The following is a 9449-nucleotide window of genomic DNA, read 5'->3' as shown; positions in this document are numbered from 1 at the left end:
AAAACCCACATGGAATAAAAATGGCTAATTTTATGTTAGATGAAAACTCAATAAAATTTGAAGCATTAAAAAAGTCCACATGGGGGAGGTTTCAAGATGGCGGCCTAGAGGGTGGCTGCATTTCATGTTGCTCCAGGACTCAGGATTCAAAAGAGGAGATATTGAGAGACTTGGGACCAACTCAAAGCAGCCGGGTGAGTCTCTCCCATTGGGGAGGCGTCCCGGATGGGACGGTGGTCCCGGAAAGCAGGGAACTTTGTGAAGTAGAGCTGACGGCGAGACGTCCCTCCCCCCGCTGGAGCAGTGAACTCGGACAACTGGGAGCTTCGTAGAGAAGGCCGCTCGGCGCAGCTCTGGGACTCGGAGCAACCACTGGGGCTCCGGTGGCTGCCCGGGCAGGGGGAGCGGCGAGGAGAGCTGTGTGGACTCAGAACACCAGGGCCTGCCCTGAGGAGGAGGAGGAGGAGGAGCGTGGCCGCTTGGATTCGGAGTGACTGCACCAGAGCTACAGGCGGTTGCCAGAGGAGAAGCCGCACGGTGAGCTGTTTGGACTCAGAGTGACCACTTCTGAACCCCGGGGCCTGCCCTGAGGAGTAGGAGGAGGAGGAGGAGGAGCGCGGCAGGTCGTTTGGACTCGCAGTGACTGCATTAGAGCTCCAGGCTGCTGCTCAGAGGAGAAGGCGAGTGGTGAGTTGTTTGGACTTAAAGTGACAGCTCCTGAACACAGGGGGGCTGCCTGGAGGAGAAGCGTGGTGGGTCGCTTGGTCTCGAGTGGCCGCATCAGAGCTCCGGGCGGTTGCACAGAGGACGTGTGCAGTGGGTCACGTGGATTCAGAGCCTTTCAGGGCGACCGCTCCTGAACACCCGGGGGGTTACCAGGAGGAGAAGGAGGAACGGGGAGGGTCATTTCGACTCGGAGTAATTGCCCAGGGCTACGAGTGGTTGGTGGGAGGAGGCACGCAGGGAGTTGCTTGGACTCCGAGTGACCGCACCGGAATACTGGGCGGCTGTCTGGAGGAAGAGGCGTGTGGCGGGTCTCTGGGACTCAGAGCGATTGTATGGGGCCCCAGGTGGCTGCTCAGAGGAGGGGCCGCATAGCCAGGCGATTAGGTGCAGAGCAGGGTCCCAGGATCTAGGAGGCTTCTTGGTGGAAGAGCCCCACAGAGACACGCTTAGGGGCGCAGCGAAGGTTCCAGGACTGTGGGCAGATTCTCTGAGGAACGGCAGCCTAAGGAGATTCATCTGTGAAGGGTGAGGCTCCCAGGCCCAGGAGGTAGGATCGGGCCCCTGGGAACTTTGCAGAGGAAGGCCCCCCAGCCCAGGTGGTAGCTGTAAATTGAGGGGAACCTCTAGGAGGGGAACTGACCAGCGAGACCTCCCCACCGGGTGTCTTCCCTGCCGGGTGAGATTTCCCCACAAGGACGGTAAAACCAGAGACACAGACCCAAACAGGCCTTGCCTCAGCCTGCAGTCTAGTTCCCCTTTGGATGACCATTGGTCAACAAGTGGAGGCACCTCTGCCCACTAGCAGGGATTATACCCCACCTGAAGGCCACCACTCCTAGAGAGGCAGATTCCTTGTGGAGCACTGCATTATCAACTTCCTCCAAGACTTCAGCCTACTGAAGGCTAAGAGGGGATATATATAGAAATCTTCAGGGACATTGTAAGTCAATAGAGGAAACCTACAATATCTCAGCGGTCCACTGATACCTGAACAATATGAAAACACAAGGAAAGAAAATGCTGCAAACAAATCTAGATGTTACATCAATAAAACCCAATGACAGAATGGCAGAAGAAATGACAGAAAAGGAGTTCAGAATGTACATAATTAAAATGATCAGGGAAGCAAACGATGAGATGAAAGAGCAAATGCACGCACTGAATGATGAGATGAAAGAGCAAATGCAGGCATTGAATGATCGCACCAATCGACAGTTAAAAGAGCAAATACAGGAAGCAAAAGATCATTTCAATAAAGAGTTAGAGATAATGAAAAAAAACCAAACAGAAATCCTTGACATGAAGGAAACAATAAACCAAATTAAGAACTCCTTAGAAAGCATATCCAGTAGGATAGAACACCTGGAAGACAGAACCTCAGACATTGAAGACAAAATATTTAACCTTGAAAATAAAGTTGAACAAACAGAGAAGATGGTAAGAAATCATGAACAGAATCTCCAAGAACTATGGGATATCATGAAAAGACCAAATTTAAGAATTATTGGGATTGAGGAAGGCTTAGAGAAACAAACCAAAGGAATGAACAATCTATTCAATGAAATAATATCAGAAAATTTCCCAAATCTGAATAATGAAATGGAAGATCAAGTTCAAGAGGCTTATAGGACTCCAAATACACAAAATTACAACAGACCCACACCAAGGTACATTATAATGAAAATACCTAACATACAAAATAAAGACAGAATTTTAAAGGCTGTGAGAGAAAAGAACCAAATTACATACAGGGGGAAACCAATATGGATATCAGCAGATTTTTCAATCCAGACCCTAAAAGCTAGAAGGGCCTGGAACAACATTTTTCAAGCTCTGAAAGAAAATGGATGCCAACCAAGAATCTTATACCCAGCAAAACTTACCTTCAAATTTGATGATGAAATCAAATCCTTCCATGATAAACAAAAGCTAAAAGAATTTACAAAAAGAAAGCCAGCATTACAGAACATTTTCAGCAAAATATTCCATGAGGAAGAGATGAAAAACAAAGAAGCAAATCAGCAAAGGGAGGAATTGTCATAAAGGAATTGTCAAATAAAGGAGGAACCAAGTTGTGTCAAACAAATAAATAAATAAAATTTAAAAAATGAACCAAATGACCGGGAAACCAAATCATATCTCAATAATAACCCTGAACGTTAATGGCCTGAATTCATCAATCAAAAGAGATAGACTGGCAGATTGGATTAAAAAGAAAGATCCAACAATATGCTGCCTGCAAGAGACTCACCTCATAGAAAGAGATACCCATAGACTAAAGGTGAAAGGATGGGGAAAAACATACCATGCACATGGACTCAGCAAAAAAGCTGGAGTATCCATCTTCATTTCAGACAATGTGGACTTCAAGCCAAAGTTAGTCAGAAGGGATAAAGAAGGTCATTTCATACTGCTTAAGGGAAGCATAAATCAGCAAGATATAACAATCATAAACATCTAGCCCCAAACAGTGGCTCATCCATGTATGTCAAACAAATCCTTCTCAATTTCAGAAACCAAATAGACCATAACACAATAATACTAGGAGATTTTAACATGCCTCTCTCAACACTGGACAGATCTTCCACACAAAAATTGAACAAAAAAACCATAGATCTCAATAACACAATCAATAATTTAGACTTAATGGACATTTATAGAATATACCATCCAACCAAGAGCGAATACACTTTCTTCTCAGCAGCACATGGATCCTTCTCTAAAATAGACCATATATTATGCCACAAAGCTAATGTTAGCAAATACAAGAAGATAGAGACACTACCTTGTGTTCTATCAGATCATAATGGATTGAAGTTAGAAATAAATGAAAGAGTAAAACACAGAAACTATTCCAACATCTGGAGATTAAACAATATGCTCTTATATGATGAATGGATAACAGAAGATATTAGGAAGGAAATTAAAAAATTCTTAGAGGTAAATGAGAACAAAGAAACATCATATCAAAATCTCTGGGACACTATGAAAGCAGTGCTTAGAGGGAAACTTATTTCATGGAGCGCATTTAATAAAAGAAGTAAAACTCAACAAATAAACGACCTAACACTACAGCTCAAAGCCCTAGAAAAAGAAGAACAGACCAGCACCAAAAGTAGTAGAAGACAGGAAATAGTTAAACTCAGAGCTGAAATCAATGAAATTGAAACAAAAGAAACAAAAAATTGACAAAATAAATAGTTGGTTCTTCAAAAAAATAAACAAAATTGATAAACCTTTAGCCACACTAACAAGGAGAAGACGAGAGAAAACCCAAATCACTAAAATTCGGAATGAACAAGGAAATATCACAACAGACAGGATTGTAATACAAAACATAATTAGAAGCTATTTTGAAAATCTATACTCCAACAAAATAGAAAATTTCGAGGACATCAACAGGTTTCTAGAGACATATGAATTGCCTAAACTGAACGAGGAGGACATACACAATTTAAATAGACCAATTTCAAGTACTGAAATAGAAGAAGTCATCAAAAGCCTACCAACAAAGAAAAGTTCGGGACCAGATGGGTTCTCAGCAGAGTTCTACAAAACCTTTAAGGAAGAGCTCATTCCAATACTTCTCAAAGTATTCCATAAAATAGAAGAGAAGGGAACCCTCCCAAACTCATTCTATGAAGCCAGTATCACACTGATACCTGAACAAGACAGAGACTCATCAAGGAAAGAAAATTTCAAACCAATATCCTTAATGAACATCGACGCAAAAATTCTCAACAAAATTTTAGCAAATCGCATACAAAAACATATTAAAAAGATAGTGCACCATGATCAAGTGGGTTTCATCCCAGGGATGCAAGGTTGGTTCAACATCAGGAAATCAATAAATGTCATTCACCATATCAATAGACTTAAAGTCAAGAATCACATGATTATTTCAATAGATGCAGAAAAAGCATTTGATGAAATACAGCACCCCTTCATGCTCAAAACACTAGAAAAAATAGGGATAGTGGGAACATTCCTTAACATTGTAAAGGCCATCTATGCTAAGCCCATGGCTATTATCATTCTAAATGGTGAAAAACTGAAAGCATTCCCCCTAAAAACTGGAACAAGGCAGGGATGCCCTCTTTCACTACTTCTATTCAACATCGTTCTTGAGACTCTAGTCTGAGCAACTAGACAAACCAAAGAAATTAAAGGGATACGAATTGGAAAAGAAGAACTCAAACTATCCCTGTTTGCTGATGACGTGATTATATATTTAGAGGAACCTGGAAATTCCACCAGAAAACTCTTAGAACTCATAAGTGAATTTAGTAAAGTAGCAGGTTACAAGATCAATGCTCATAAATCCAATGCATTTTTATACATAAGTGATGAATCTTCAGAAAGAGAATTTAGGAAAACTACCCCATTCACAATAGCATAGAAAAAAATAAAATACTTGGGAATCAATCTCACAAAAGAGGTGAAAGACCTCTACAATGAGAACTATACAACAGTAAAGAAAGAAATTAAAGAACACCTTAGAAGATGGAAAGATCTTCCATGTTCTTGGATAGGAAGAATTAATATTGTCAAAATGGCCATACTACCTAAAGTGCTATACAAATTCAATGCAATTCCAATTAAAATCCCAGTGATGTACCTTACAGAAATAGAGCAAGCAATTATGAAATTCATCTGGAAGAATAAGAAACCCAGAATAGCTAAAGCAATCCTTAGCAGGAAGAGTGAAACAGGGGGTATTGCAATACCAGATCTTCAACTCTACTACAAAGCAATAGTAACAGAAACGACATGGTATTGGTACCAAAATAGAAAGGTAGATCAATGGTACAGAATAGAGGACACGGACACAAACCCAAATAAATACAATTTTCTCATACTAGACAAAGGTGCCAAAAATATGCAATGGAGAAAAGATAGCCTCTTCAACAAATGGTGCTGGGAGAATTGGAAATCCATATGCAACAGAATGAAACTAAACCCATATCTCTCACCATGCACGAAACTAAACTCAAAATGGATGAAGGACCTCGGAATCAGACCAGAGACCCTGCAGATTATAGAAGAAAAAGTAGGTCCAGATCTTCACCTTGTTGGTCTAGGATCAGACTTCCTTAACAGGACTCCCATAGCACAAGAAATAAAAGCTAGAATCAACCACTGGGATAGATTCAAACTAAAAAGCTTTCTCTCAGCAAAGGAAACTATCAGCAATGCGAAGAAAGAGCCTACAGAATGGGAGAATATCTTTGCCAATCATACTTCAGATAGAGCACTAATCTCCAGAATCTATAAAGAACTCAAAAAACTCTACTCCAAGAATACAAATAATCCAGTCGACAAATGGGCTAAGGAAATGAATAGACACTTCACAGAAGAAGATCTACAAGCAATCAACAAACATATGGAAAAATGTTCAACATCTCTAGTAATAAGAGAAATGCAAATCAAAACCACCCTAAGATTCCATCTCACCCCAATTAGAATGGTGATTATCAAGAATACGAGCAACAACAGGTGTTGGCGAGGATGTGGGGAAAATGGTACACTCATACATTGCTGGTGGGGTTGCAAATTAGTGCAGCCACTCTGGAAAGCAGTGTGGAGATTCCTTAGAAAACTTGGAATGGACCTACCATTTGACCCAGCTATCCCACTGCTTGGCCTATACCCAAAGGACTTAAAATCAGCATACTACAGAGACACAGCCACATCAATGTTCATAGCTGCTCAATTCACAATAGCCAGACTGTGGAACCAACCTAGATGCCCTTCAATTGATGAGTGGATAAAGAAACTGTTGTATATATATACAATGGAATATTATTCAGCCATGAAGAATGATAAAATTATGGCATTTGCAGGGAAATGGATGAAATTGGAGAATATCATGCTAAGTGAGAGAAGCCAATCTCAAAAAGCCAAAGGATGAATGATATCGCTAATAAGTGGATGATGACACATAATGGGGGGAGGGAAGGGTTAGTGTTAGGGTTAGAGTTAGGGTTAGGGAGGGGGGCAAGTATGGAGGAAGGAAGCACTGTATAGAGGGAAAAGAGGCGTGGGAGGGGCGGGGGGAAGGGAAAAAAAAAACAGAATGAATCAAACAACATTACTCTATGTAAATTTATGATTACACAAATGGTATGCCTTGACTCCATGTACAAACAGAGAAACAACATGTATCCCATTTGTTTACAATAAAAAAAAAATCTTCTTCCTTTTAAAAAAAAAAAAAAGTCTCATGGAATATACTTTTGGTATGGAGTGAGATTACAATTTGTTCTGTTCCCACTGAGCATCTGGGTTGTCCCAGTGCCATTTATTCATTGTCCTATAGGTTCCCTAGTGCTTTATGTCACCGCTCTGTCATATACCGAGTTTTCTCATGCTTACGTTTTTATCTCTGGCCCCTCTACTTTGTTTCATCTATTTCTGTAGCAATGCCCCATTACCTTAGCCATAGCTCTATAATGTCTTTGTATTTAATATAATGATTACTTACACTTTGTTGTTCTTCAAAAATTTTTGTCAATCTTTAGTATTTTCACTTTCTCATGTTGTTTAGAACAAGTTTGTCATGGTTCTTAGAGATCGTTCTCTAATTTTAATTAGACTTACACAAAATTTATAGGTTAATTTGAGAACTGACAGTTTCATTATTTTATTTTCCCTTCTTTGGACATGACATATCCCTTTAATTTATGTACTCTTTAATATTTTACATTAGAGTATTTTTCAATAAAATTTTATTTTTTCAGAAAATAATATATATCACTTACCATTATTATTTTTCTATATACTTAGTATTTTCTACTTTTTGTACCTTTAAAATTGATAAAATAAATATGTTTTAAATTACCTTTGCTGTTATGTAGCAACACATTTAATTTTTATAAATTGATTCTTTTTGTGTGACCAACTTACAAACATTCTTATTGGTTCTAATACTTTGTTTTCTCTCTTTTTTTATTTTGATATTATTTTGTATTGTTTTCTTTTAAAAACTTTCTTTGGATATTCTATCTTCTTTATATTTAGTTTTTTCCAATCATTGTTTCTGGTAAATGTGTCTGAAGGTTGTATTTTTACCTCTAAGTATGACTTTAGCTACATTCTTTAAGATTTAACATATAATTTTTTTATTAAATTTGTTATTTTGTGACTAGTGATTTTCTATATACAGTATTACCTAACAATGCATTAAAATTTCTAACATATATATTTCTTAGATAATCTTGGTATTTCTCTTTATTATGTTATGTTATTTTATTCATTTTTTGTTATTGTTTTTTATTAGCACTAAATAGAAATATTCCAAGTTCATGGATAGGAAAACTCAATATGGTCAAGATGTTAGTTCTTTCTAATTTTATCTGTATATTTAATGCAATCCTAATGAAAATCCTAGTAAGTTATTTATAGATATTGAAAAATCAAAAGTGCATATGGTGAGGCAAAAGACCCGTAATGGTCAACACAATATTGAAGGAGAACTAAACTAGAGGACTTACACTACCCAAGACTTCCTAGAGTAATCAATACAGTTTGCTATTAGAGAAAGAATGAAAAGATAAAGGAATGGAATAAAGATCCCAGAAATAGAACCACATAAATATAATCAAATAATCTTGACAAATAACTGAAAGCAATAAAATGGAAAAAAAAGTCTTCTCAACAAATGATGCTGGAATATTTGCAGTAAATGGGTGGATCTGGAGATTATTATGTTAAGTGAAAAAAGTCAATCCCCTAAAACCAAAGGTCAAATGTTCTCTCTGATAAGTGGATTAGACAAAGGGGAATAAATGGAAGGGAGGAAGGATAGGAATAGGAAAGACAGTGGAACTTTCCTATGTACATATATAAATGCCCTACAGTGACTCTCACCATTGTGTACATCTGCAAGACTGGGATCCTATTTAGAATAAGATATACTTCATGTTTGTATAAATATGTCAAAATAGACTCTACTGTCATCTATAACTAAAAAGAACAAATAAAAATTTTAAAAAAATGAATAGAATAAAAGGTGCTGAATTAACTGGATTCTCATATGTTAAAAGGTGAATCTAGACACAGACTTTATATCCTTCATAAAAGTTAACTCAAAGTGGATCATAGAGCTAAATGCAAAACTATAAAATTAGAAGATTATATGGAAGAACAACTAGATGACTTTGGGTTTAGCAATGCCTTTCTAGATACAATAGCAAAGGCATGGTCCAGAAAAGGAATAATTGATAAACCAGACTTTATTAAAATTAAAAACTTCTGCTGTGTGAAAGACAACATCAAGAAAGTGAGAAGACAAGCCACAGACTAGTAGGAACTATTTACAAAAACACATCTGATAAAAAACACTTGTTTTGAAAATATAGAGAACACTTAAAATGCAACAGTAAGAAAATGAACAATCTGATAAAAAATGGGCTAGAGATCTCAATAGATATTTTGCCAGAGAAGATAAATAGCAAATAACTGTACAAAAAGATGTTTAAGATCATATTTCTTTAGGGAATTGCAAATTAAAACAACTTTGAGATATCACTACATACATGTTAGACTATTCCAAATCCCAAATATTGAACATCAAATCCTAGGAAGGGTGGGGAACATTATTAATAATTACCATTAATAATTAATAATTCCCATTATTGCTAATGGGAATGCAAAGTGGCATTGTCACTCTGGAAGACAGTTAAGTAGCTTCCTGTAAAACGAAACATACTGTTACCAGATGA

This window comes from Sciurus vulgaris (assembly GCF_902686455.1).
Source record: "Sciurus vulgaris genome assembly, chromosome: 11".
Taxonomy (NCBI): Eukaryota; Metazoa; Chordata; class Mammalia; order Rodentia; family Sciuridae; genus Sciurus; species Sciurus vulgaris.
This window is presented reverse-complemented; position numbering follows the sequence as displayed.